The following is a 10,666-nucleotide window of genomic DNA, read 5'->3' as shown; positions in this document are numbered from 1 at the left end:
AGGATAGTTCAACATTAGGGAAATGATTAACACTATTAATCATAGTAAAGACAAAATGCCATGTTAGGAAGCATGAAGTACCTTCAACCAAGTATATCACTAAGATGAAAAATATCAGAAAGTACAAGAATAGAGGGAACATTTTAAATTACATTCTAATACCAAGAATTAGCATTATTTGCAATTGGGAAATTTTAAGAAACATTTCCAATAAGTATAAGCACAAAGCAAGAATTTCTTTCTTTCTTATTATTTTTATTATTTATTTAGAAAAAAGGAATGAGGATCGTTCCTATTTATTGACTGTGATGATTTACTTTAAAAACTACAGAGAATTGACACAGAAATTAAGATAACACTTACAGAAAATAGTTTGACATAAAATATATATTCACAAAACAATCAGCATTTCTGCATAACTATGAAAATGAAGGCTAAATCATAAGAAAGGAGGTTCCATTCAAAGTAACTCTAAAAAATTCTTGGAAAAGGTGAACATAAATGGAAAGTCTTTTGCTAATCTTCTGATCGCAAAGAGAAGGGAGGAAAATCAAATTGCTGAAATAAAAACTGGGCAAGGCAAAATTACAGCAGAAGAGAAATAGTTATTATAGCTTAAGATGCATGACAATATAAAAAATAATTTTTTAAAAATGGAAGCTATGTGTAAAATATATGTAAAATAGAATAAATTTACTAGAACAAGAAATTGATATCTTAATGTCAAAAATGAAATTGAACAAGCTTTAATGGAATTATGAAAGTCTACTAAAATTCTCTTATATCACAAAGAGTAATGAATAAAAAAGCAAAGAATAAAACAAATAAAACTATAGAGTATATTAATAATGAGAGCCTTACGGAAGACTTCTCATCTGTAAATTGGAGAAGAAAATGGCAAACCAATCTAATATAGTTGCCAAGAAAACTCTAAATTGAGTTCTGAAAAGTCAGATACAACTGAAAAATTATTGAATAGCAGTAACAAGTAAAATACATATAAAAAATCATTCACTGTACTGAGTAGGATTTATACAAAGGATTTATAGAGGTATTAAAAGATGACTAAACATTAAGAAAAATATTTAACATAATCATATTAGAAAATAGAAATACCACCCCAAATTTAGGTGATTAAGTGACAAGACACATAAAAAAGATTTCAACAAAATGCAACAAATATTTGTGCTAAAAACTTAACAAAACGTAAAAAAGAGCAGGGACCTTGTTCTAATAAAAAGTACACATCTTAACCCAAAAAGTAGCATTATTTTTCTCTCTTGAAAATGGAGAACATTTTTTCATCGTGAGTCCTTTGAAAGTGTTTTGGCTCATTGTATTGATCAGAATAGTCAAGTCTTTTATAGTTTCTCAGTGTTATAATATTGATATTACTGTATACAATGATTTGGGTCTGCTAACTTCATTCTATATCACTTTATATAATTCTTCTGAGGTTTTTCTGATACCATCCTGCTCATCATCTCTCATAGCACAATATTATTCCACTATAACAGATAAAATATTAAGAAATATTATAAAGCAGAAAGAGTAAGATCCTGTAAGTACAGGATTTAGACATAAAAGTTTGACATCAAAAGTAAATTAGTGGAACTGGGAACAAATTGACAGTCAGATCGAGAAACAGTCCATGACCAAACAATAGAGAGGAGAGTTTATGGGAGGTAAAAATATATAATTTTGATTACACAAAATTTAAAAAAAATTGTAAAACAAAACCTATGCAGTTAAAATTAGAAGGAAAGCAGAAAATTGGGAAAAATATTACAGTAAGTTTCTCTGATAAAGATCTCTTTTCTTCATAATATAGAACACTGAACCAAGTTTATAAAATTAAGAGCTGTTTCCCCAATTGACACCAAAGGACATGTAAATCAGTTTTCAGATGAAGAAATCAAAGATAATTATACATATATATGCACATATCACATAAACTTTTTGTTTCCCCAAATTATTATTTATTTTCAACATTATTGAGTATTATTAAATATTAATACCAATATTATTATTAATATTATTGTTTTTTAATGGAGTTCTAAATTCTCTCCTTTCCAACCTTCTCTCTCCCATTGCAAGGTAAGAAATATATCAATTATACATGTGGAATCTGCATCTACATTAAAAAGGAAAATTTAACTGAATTCCAAGAAGACATAAATATCAACTCAGTAATTGCAAGATACTCTTCTCCCCAAGATGGGCAAATCTAAAAGAAAGATAAATAGAAAAGAAAATACAGAATGGAAAAAACCTTTGATGTTTGAGCTGAAATGTTTCTCACATGTTAAGAATATGAAGATTAAAGATGTTTACAAAAATAGAAGAGATGCCAAGGCACAGAGAAGTGAAAAGGAATGTTACCAAGTAGAAAGAGTAAATACATATATTGCACTTGATCATATTTTAAAACAAACATAATTAACATAGGAGATGCAAGCAAAAGCTTCAAACCTAAAAGGAGATTAATAATGACTTCCTGAAAATGAGTATGTCAAAGAATAAATCATAGAAACAAAATGAAATTATGTGCAAAAAATATGATATGGAAAAAAAAAACAATTTAGCTAAAGCAGTCCTCAGAGCAAGAAATGATGTCTCTGAAAACTTTCATAAAGTTAGGAACAATAAACTGAATAAATCAAATAACAAGAAAATCAACAACAAAAAACCCCTAAAATAAATTCAAGAAGAAATTTTGAAAATCTAAAATGAAATAGTTAACAAATAACAAAAAGGCTATAGAATTGTCATGCAAAATCAGAAGTTCTTTAAAAGGATCAAAATTGAAAAGCTAACCCAATCAGAAAGAAGAGGGAAAGAAATAAAATTGTCAGAATAAAAAATGATCAAGGCAAAATTATAACAGAGTAAAAATAAAGAATTTTCATAACCTAGTGTACACACAATTTCATGCTAGCACAACTGAGAATTTCAAAGAAATGAAGCCTTATCTAGTAAAATATGACACATCAAAATGACAGGAAATCAAAATGTTATGCAATATAATGTCAGAAAATGAAATTGAATGAGCTTTAAAGGAATTAGGAAAAAAAAGAAGCTTCTGGTCCAAATGGATTTATGAGTGAGTACTATCACACTTTTAAAGAACAATTAATTATACCAGAGAAGTTATTCTTATAAGGTTAAAAGGAAAAGAATCTATGAAAATCCTTTTATCAGAGTCCTGATAAGCAAGATAAGCAAGAAAGAATAAAATAAAGGAGAAATACAAACTTTATTACTATTGAATATTAATTCAAAATGACTACAGTAATATATCTATGAACAAGTCATACTATATGAGGGTTACAAAAATGATTTAAACTTGGGAAACAATTTGGCATTATCCATAATATTAAAAATTCATCAAGCATTTTTATTTATGATAAAATATGCAGAAAAAATACTTGAAAAAGTGTGATATACAACCTAGCATTGTTGCATCAGGCACATGGGTTTCTTAATTCATGTTTGTGGAAGAGCTTATGGATGAGCTTATGTTTTGATTTTTGCCTTCTATTGAGTAAATGCCATTATTAAAAAGTGTATGACATTCATTCATGCTGAACATTTTACAAAGAATAGGAAGAGAACAGCCAATTTTTTAATATAACAAAAAGTATATGTTTTCAGGCAAAAGGTAGCATTATTTCCAATAGCAAAATGTTAAAAGTATTCTAAATAAGTACAGAAACCATGGATGAAAAATGCTCCCCACGCCATCATTTCCTACTAATATTTGGCACAACAAATCTAAAAATGCTAATGCTAGCAATAAAAAAGGTAAACATAAAGAGAAGTAAAATTATACCTATTTAATGACAACGTGGAAGTTTACTTAGAATTCAAGATTCAAAAAGAGAAATTGAAGGAAAGCTAAATAACAAAGAGGGAAAAAAAGGAAAACTTAGTATAGAGAGCAGTAAAATATTATAAGATGGAGGGAATGAGAAGAGGAGGTCAGGAATGATTCTGAGCTACTTAATTTTCAAAGGAAAGTGAACAGAGAAAAATAAGTGAAAAATTAATAGATAACAAATACCTATAATAAAAATATAAATAAATTCTGAAAATTTGGAATAGGCAAGACCAATCAGACCAGGTGATCAGGAGAGAGCCAGTGGGGTAGAAAGACTCAAAATATTAGGAGCAAAATTACATGCTGGTACAAAATAGTAGCTTAAGAGAGGAAGCAAAAATATATATTAAAATGAAGGAAAACACAAGACTTATCATAAAAATTTCAATAGCAATGGATGAAATGAGAGCAAAATGAGAGATAAAAATGAAGGGATAAGAACCAAAGCTGAACAATCTGTTGTATACCAAAATATTTATACAGAATGAAAATGGAAAGTTGAATTAGTATAAAATAAATTATATAAAAAGGGAGGAGTTGTAACCATGGTATCAAACAAACAAAAATAAAGATTTATAATCTCAATAGAGGAAAACAGAAAAACATTTTTCACTTAAAAAAACCCAAAACAAAATAAAGTTGTTACCATGGTATCAACAAACAACAATAAAAATTTGTAATATCAAAAAAGAGAAAGTACTTTCCATTTAATAGAACCCAAATCAATGGACAAATATCAATACTAAGCATAGAAGCATAAAATAACAGTATGAAAATTCTAAAGGGAACATTGAACTGAATTATAAAATGACAGATAGCAACAAAATAATTGCAGGCAACTTTAATGTTCAATCAATCTCAAAGATGGAAAAATCTGAAAGAAATGAAATAAAGCAGGAAAAAATATAGAATTAAAAAACTCATTGGTGAGTTGAAAAGTTTCTGTCATTGATATTAGAATTATCCGTAATTCTGAACAACTCCCAATATCTTTTGAATGGGAACATTAAAGATTACACGTGTCTTTCAGTACCAGATGATATGTTCATGAAAACAAAAGATGAACTGGGGCCCAGAGAAGTTATTTAGAAATGTTACAAAACAGAAAAGTAAACACATTCCGTACATTTGATAATACAACAAAATATTCACTAATACAGGGAACACACCAAAAAAATAGGTCCAAATTAAATATAAATAATGACAACCTGAAGAATGAGTTTATTGAAAGAACAATGATCAAACCAATAATTATGTAAAAGAACACAATAATGATAAGCAAATAAATTTAAACTTTCTGGAGTGTGAGTAAAGCCACTTTCCTTTAGAGAAGAAAAATCATTTCTCTGAAACCATACTTTGATAGAACAGAAAAGGGGAGAAACAATGTATTAAATGAGAAATAAAAGCCACAAAAGTCAATAAAGAAAAAACAAAACAAAATAAGCATGAGAGGAAATCTGGAAAATGAGAGGGAAAATGGATAAATTCTAAATAAAAAATGTGAAATTTATAGACTACACTAAAAGCTATTTGAAAACATGGGCATAATTGAAAAATATCCAACTAATCTGTTCAAAATGTAAGGAGTTGAAGCATGGAGTAATGTGGAGATATCAACTTACCAAAATAAAAAATGGGACAAAGCAAAATTACAAAAGAAGACAAATAGTGTAAACACTTTTATACACCAGTACAACTGAAAATTTAAGAGAATTTGAGAGTTATCTATAAAATATATAATAGCAAAATAAATAGGACTTGAAATAAAAGCCTAAGCAATCTAGTGTTAGAAAATAAACTATTTTAAAGAAATTTTTAAAAATGGTTCATCTGAATTTATAGATGAAATCCATGAAACTATTTATAAAAAATATATTATTAAAATAACTCTAAAAAGTTGAGAAAGAAAATTCTATTAAAATACTTTTATATAATGAGTCCCAGTTAAAAAAAAAGAATTGGAGAATGATAAAAAGCAAAAAAGTAGATGTATAGACTCTTTTGCTTATGAAGATGGAATCCAAAAGATTACAGCAATATATCAGATAAATTAGTCAAGATGGATTTATAGGATACAAAGATAATTATTAAGAAAAAAAGCATTCAACATAATTGATTTTATTAGAAAACAAAAACATCACTCCTAATTCAGATAATTCTATACCAAGAGACTTAATAAAGATTTTGACAAAGTACAAAAATCATTTTTGCTGAAAACCCTAGGAAGCACAGGAAAAGAAAGGGTCAATTTTTAATTTGATGAATATATATCTTAAAACACAAGATAACATTATTTCCAATGGTTAAAAAATCTAATATTCCTAGTGAACACAGGAATAAATTAAGGATGCTCCCTTTTGCTCCTGTTATTTGACACCATGATTCTAAAAACACTAGTATTAGCAATAAGTCAAAATAAAGAAATGGAAAATGTGAATATTAGTATTCTACATTATTACATTTCTATTTGAGTTTGATATCACTGTTTTAAAGGCTCTTCTATTTACCAGGTTTCTTCCTATTCATGTGCTCTGATTTATTTGCCCTAGTTAAAATGATGTCACCAATTTGTTGATGAATTTATATCCCGCTTTTGTCCTCTCTTTCAGACCTGCAAGGTGAAGAGTATAGAATCTTTCCTGTTCTGTACCCCTCATCCATGCCAACCCCTAATTTTAAAATTCCCTCCAAAAATATGCCTTTGTTTTGTTCTCATCATTTATCTTTCCTTATAGTGAAGATTGGATTTTGAATTCTAAGCAAGTCATCATTTTGTCAGCTTAATGTTTGCAAAAATAGTAGTGCTAATCCCAAATCCACAAAGTAAAGGCACAAACAAGGGTAAAGAAGAGAACTTATGCCTTTGTGTTGACAAAATCATCATTTACTTAGAATTAAAAACTCAGAATGGACTGGAAGTAAAGATAAATAACAATGTAGACAAAGTCAAAGAAATTTGTTTTTGGAGAAGAGAGGAAGAAAATGATTTAAAAATGTGAGGTTAAAGGAAAAGGAAAGAAGGAAGGTTTAAATCTACTTTACTGGACTAGGAAAGGAAATGGACAAAAATGGAGACTGGATAGCTAGAAAGATAATGCAAATTCAAAGATCTTGGGATAAGGCAAATTGATCAAGAGCTAAAACTTATAGGGTTAAATAGTATTAGGGTATTATTAACAAAACTATTTACAGGCATAAAATACAGACTTAACAGAGGAAAGAGGAAAATTAGAAAAATAAATGAAAGAAAACTTAAATGTATTAGGAAGGAGTGAAATGAAATGGCAAAAATGAAAAATGAACAGGACAAAATCACATCAAAGAAAAAGAGAACATAATGATAACTGCGTATTACATGCCAGTACAAATGAGAATTCAAAAGAAATAGAGGCTTAGCTATAAAAATATATAAAATAGCAGCATTAATAGAACATGCAAATAAAATCTTAGACCATCTAATGTAAGAAAATGAAACTGAATGAGCTTTAAAGAAACTATGAAAAAAAATCTGGTTTAGATGGATTCATGGGTAAACACCATGAAACATTTAAAGAATAAATAATATTATGAATAATATTCCAAAAAGGTGAAAAAGGAATGTCTTCAAAATTCTTTTTTATGAGTCCTGGGGGGAAAAACTAGAGAAGCATAAAGCAAAGAATATAGACGATATTACTATACTAAAGAATGGTGATATAAGAATATAAATAATATTATAATAAAAAAGTTCACGCCATTTTACACACACAATTGTGACTAAAAACATTTAATGTAATTATATTTAAAAATACTTGTGCTAAATCATGTTTATTTGAGAAGACACAGAAAAAGCCTTTGAAAAAATACAAAACTGATTTTGTGCTGAAAAAACCTGAAAAAATTAGGAAGAGAAAAAGGGCCATTTTTGAATCTAAAAAGGGTATGTGAATATGCACACACATATACATAGAAAGAAAAGGTAGCATTATTCAAATGGTAAAAAGTTAGAAATATTCTTAATGCATAAGGAAATAAAAAAGTATGTGATTCCTGCCCCTTGTTCCCATTTTCCCACTCTTCTTTTAATAGTTTAAGAAATATTAGTGCTATCAATAAGACAAAATAAAAAAGAAATTAAAGCCTAAAGATGCACTGAGGGGGGAACAAAATTATGCCTATTTGGGGACAACTTGGCATTCAAAATGGCATGGGAAAAAAAGATAAATGATGAAAGAGAAAGGCAAAAAGAAAGGCAAAATAAAACTCTTGGAAATGAAAACAGTGAAAGAAAATCACAAAGCTATAAAGGAGTGGAAAAGAACAGGAAAGACAACTGTTTTCTTTTTGGAAAAGGAAAAATGAATTAGAGAGGCAGATGGATAGAAGAATAAAAAATGAGCAAATTCAGAAGACTTGGGATAGGGCAGACAATCAGAACAGAGCCTATTGGCTAGACCAGCATCAGAGCTTAATAAACAAGACTATTTGCAAGTACAAAGTTATGATTTAATAGGGAAAGCATATAAAACTCAAATAGAATGGGAGAAAAGATTAATCATCAAAAATTTAAATATGAATGAATTACAGCAAAATGGAAATGGAAAAGAACAAGCACCTAACAATATGTTGTATGCAAAAACATCTAAAATATTCATAGAGAATGAAAATGAGGGGAGGTGGAGTCAAAATGGCAGAGTAAAGCTAGGAACTTGCCCAACTTCGCACCAAAAGTACTCCAAATTTTTTTTTTAAAATAATGCCTCTAAACAAATTTTAGAGTGTGTCAATACCTCAAAATATGGACTATAACATTTTCCATCTGAAAAGAGAATTTAGAAAGTCAGCAGGATAGGTCTGTGACATCAGGGTGGGAGTCCACTTTGTAGTCCTGGTGCAGGTCACACTATTGCAGCCCTGGACTCAGCTCCAGCCCTGGCTCTCCACTGAATCAATGGCAGTACTGGTGACTTCTAGACCTCTTAGCTCAGGGACACCAAAGAGGACCAGGAAGGTCAGTAGGAAAGATCTGTGGAACCAGGGTGGGACCTAGCATGTAATCCCAGTTCAGGCTATAACAGGGCAACTCCAGCCCCAGCCTTGCCTCAGTTGGACCCCAGCATCAGCGTGGTGTGACTTCTTGTTAGTGCTAGAGGCTTCTGGACCTCCTGGTCCTGGAAACACTAAGGACGATTCAGAAGATCAGTGGATAGAGTCTGTAGCAACAGGGTGGGAGTCCAGTATGCAATCCCTGTTCAGGGCCCCCAATCCCAGAACATGAGCATCAACAAAGAAGGCCTCTGTTGATTCATCACATTGGCTTGTACAGTTACAGTGGGGCAGGGACACTCCTAACAGTTCCAGGGAAGAAAAGAGGGCTTATGGTCAGATTCCTAGAAGGATTTCTGAAAACAGGCACACAAAACTGAAGACTGAGATACCCTCCACCCTGGAAATGGAATTCTACTTTCACAAGGGTTAAAAGCCAAGTAATAGGCTAGGAAAATGAGCAGAATGAAAATAAGAGAGTAGATTCAAGTTGGTTGCAAAACAGATGATGTAAGAAAAAGAAAGGAGGAGTTACAATCATAGTATCAGACAAATAAAATACAACCATTCATATTACAAAGAAGGAGAAACACAGAAACTACCTTCTACTTACTGGAACCAAAATTAATAAATATCAAAACTAAAATATGTAAGCACAAAATTGCATGATATCTAAATTCAAAAGGGAAACGTTAACTAGACTATAAAAAGTCATAAATAGCAACACAATAATTGCAAGACACTTTATTTTCCATCTCTGAAAGATAGACAAATGTAAAAGAAAGATAAATAGGAAAGAAAATTTAGAACTGAAATATCTGTTGATATTAGGACTGAAATGTTCCTGGCATCCTATGAATATGTATTTTTTCTACCTGATCATATGTTTACAGAAATAGAAAACATGACAAGGCACAGAGAAGTTTTAAGGGATATAACAAATTAAAAAGAATAAATACATACATTGCACTTGAAAACATAAAAAAGATCATGAATATAGGAGATGCAAGCAAAAAATGTGGACCCAAATGCAGAATTTTATTCTGAAAACTGAAATGGTCAAAAAACAAATCATAGAGACAAATTGCTAAATACGTGAAAAGTATAATGATGGTGAAAAAAAAATCACAAAATGTCTGAAATACAACTAGAGCACTCCTCAGAAGAAAAGTCTTATCTCTGATAACATACATTGGGGGTGGGGGTAGACCCATGATACAGAGAGTCTTCAGGACTGCCAGTGCTTTTCCTGGTTTCACTTAAAATCAACATTAGATCAAGCCTCTGAACAGATTTTGGAGTGTGACAGAACCCACAATTATTTGGAATACAACAAATTTACAGCAGAAGATATCTTGGAAGGACTTTAGAAAAGGTCTGTCTCAATTGGGCATGGGGGGACATGGCCTAGTGCAGGGAGACCAGGGCAGAGAAGCCCCACAAAGGGAATCTAGTGGGAGGCTCTTGGCCAAAATACAGTACCATTGGCTAAGACTTGCTGTGAGACCTCCAGTGCAATTACAGAAAGCAAATTGTGAACCCCTGAACCTCAGCATAACAGGCGGTCCTTGGCCATGCTCAACCAGGACAGTGGGAAAGCCTGCAGCACCAGTCCCCAGGGTAGCATGAAGCCACTGTTGCCTGTAGAGGAAGCTTGGGACAAACTGTCCTTTTCCCTAAGAGCAGAACTCAACCTTTAAAAATGAGCAAAAAATAGTAAAACGAGCTCTGATCATTGATAATTATTATGGAGGCAGG

Source organism: Sminthopsis crassicaudata, chromosome X, assembly GCF_048593235.1.
Source record: "Sminthopsis crassicaudata isolate SCR6 chromosome X, ASM4859323v1, whole genome shotgun sequence".
Classification (NCBI taxonomy): Eukaryota; Metazoa; Chordata; class Mammalia; order Dasyuromorphia; family Dasyuridae; genus Sminthopsis; species Sminthopsis crassicaudata.
This window is presented reverse-complemented; position numbering follows the sequence as displayed.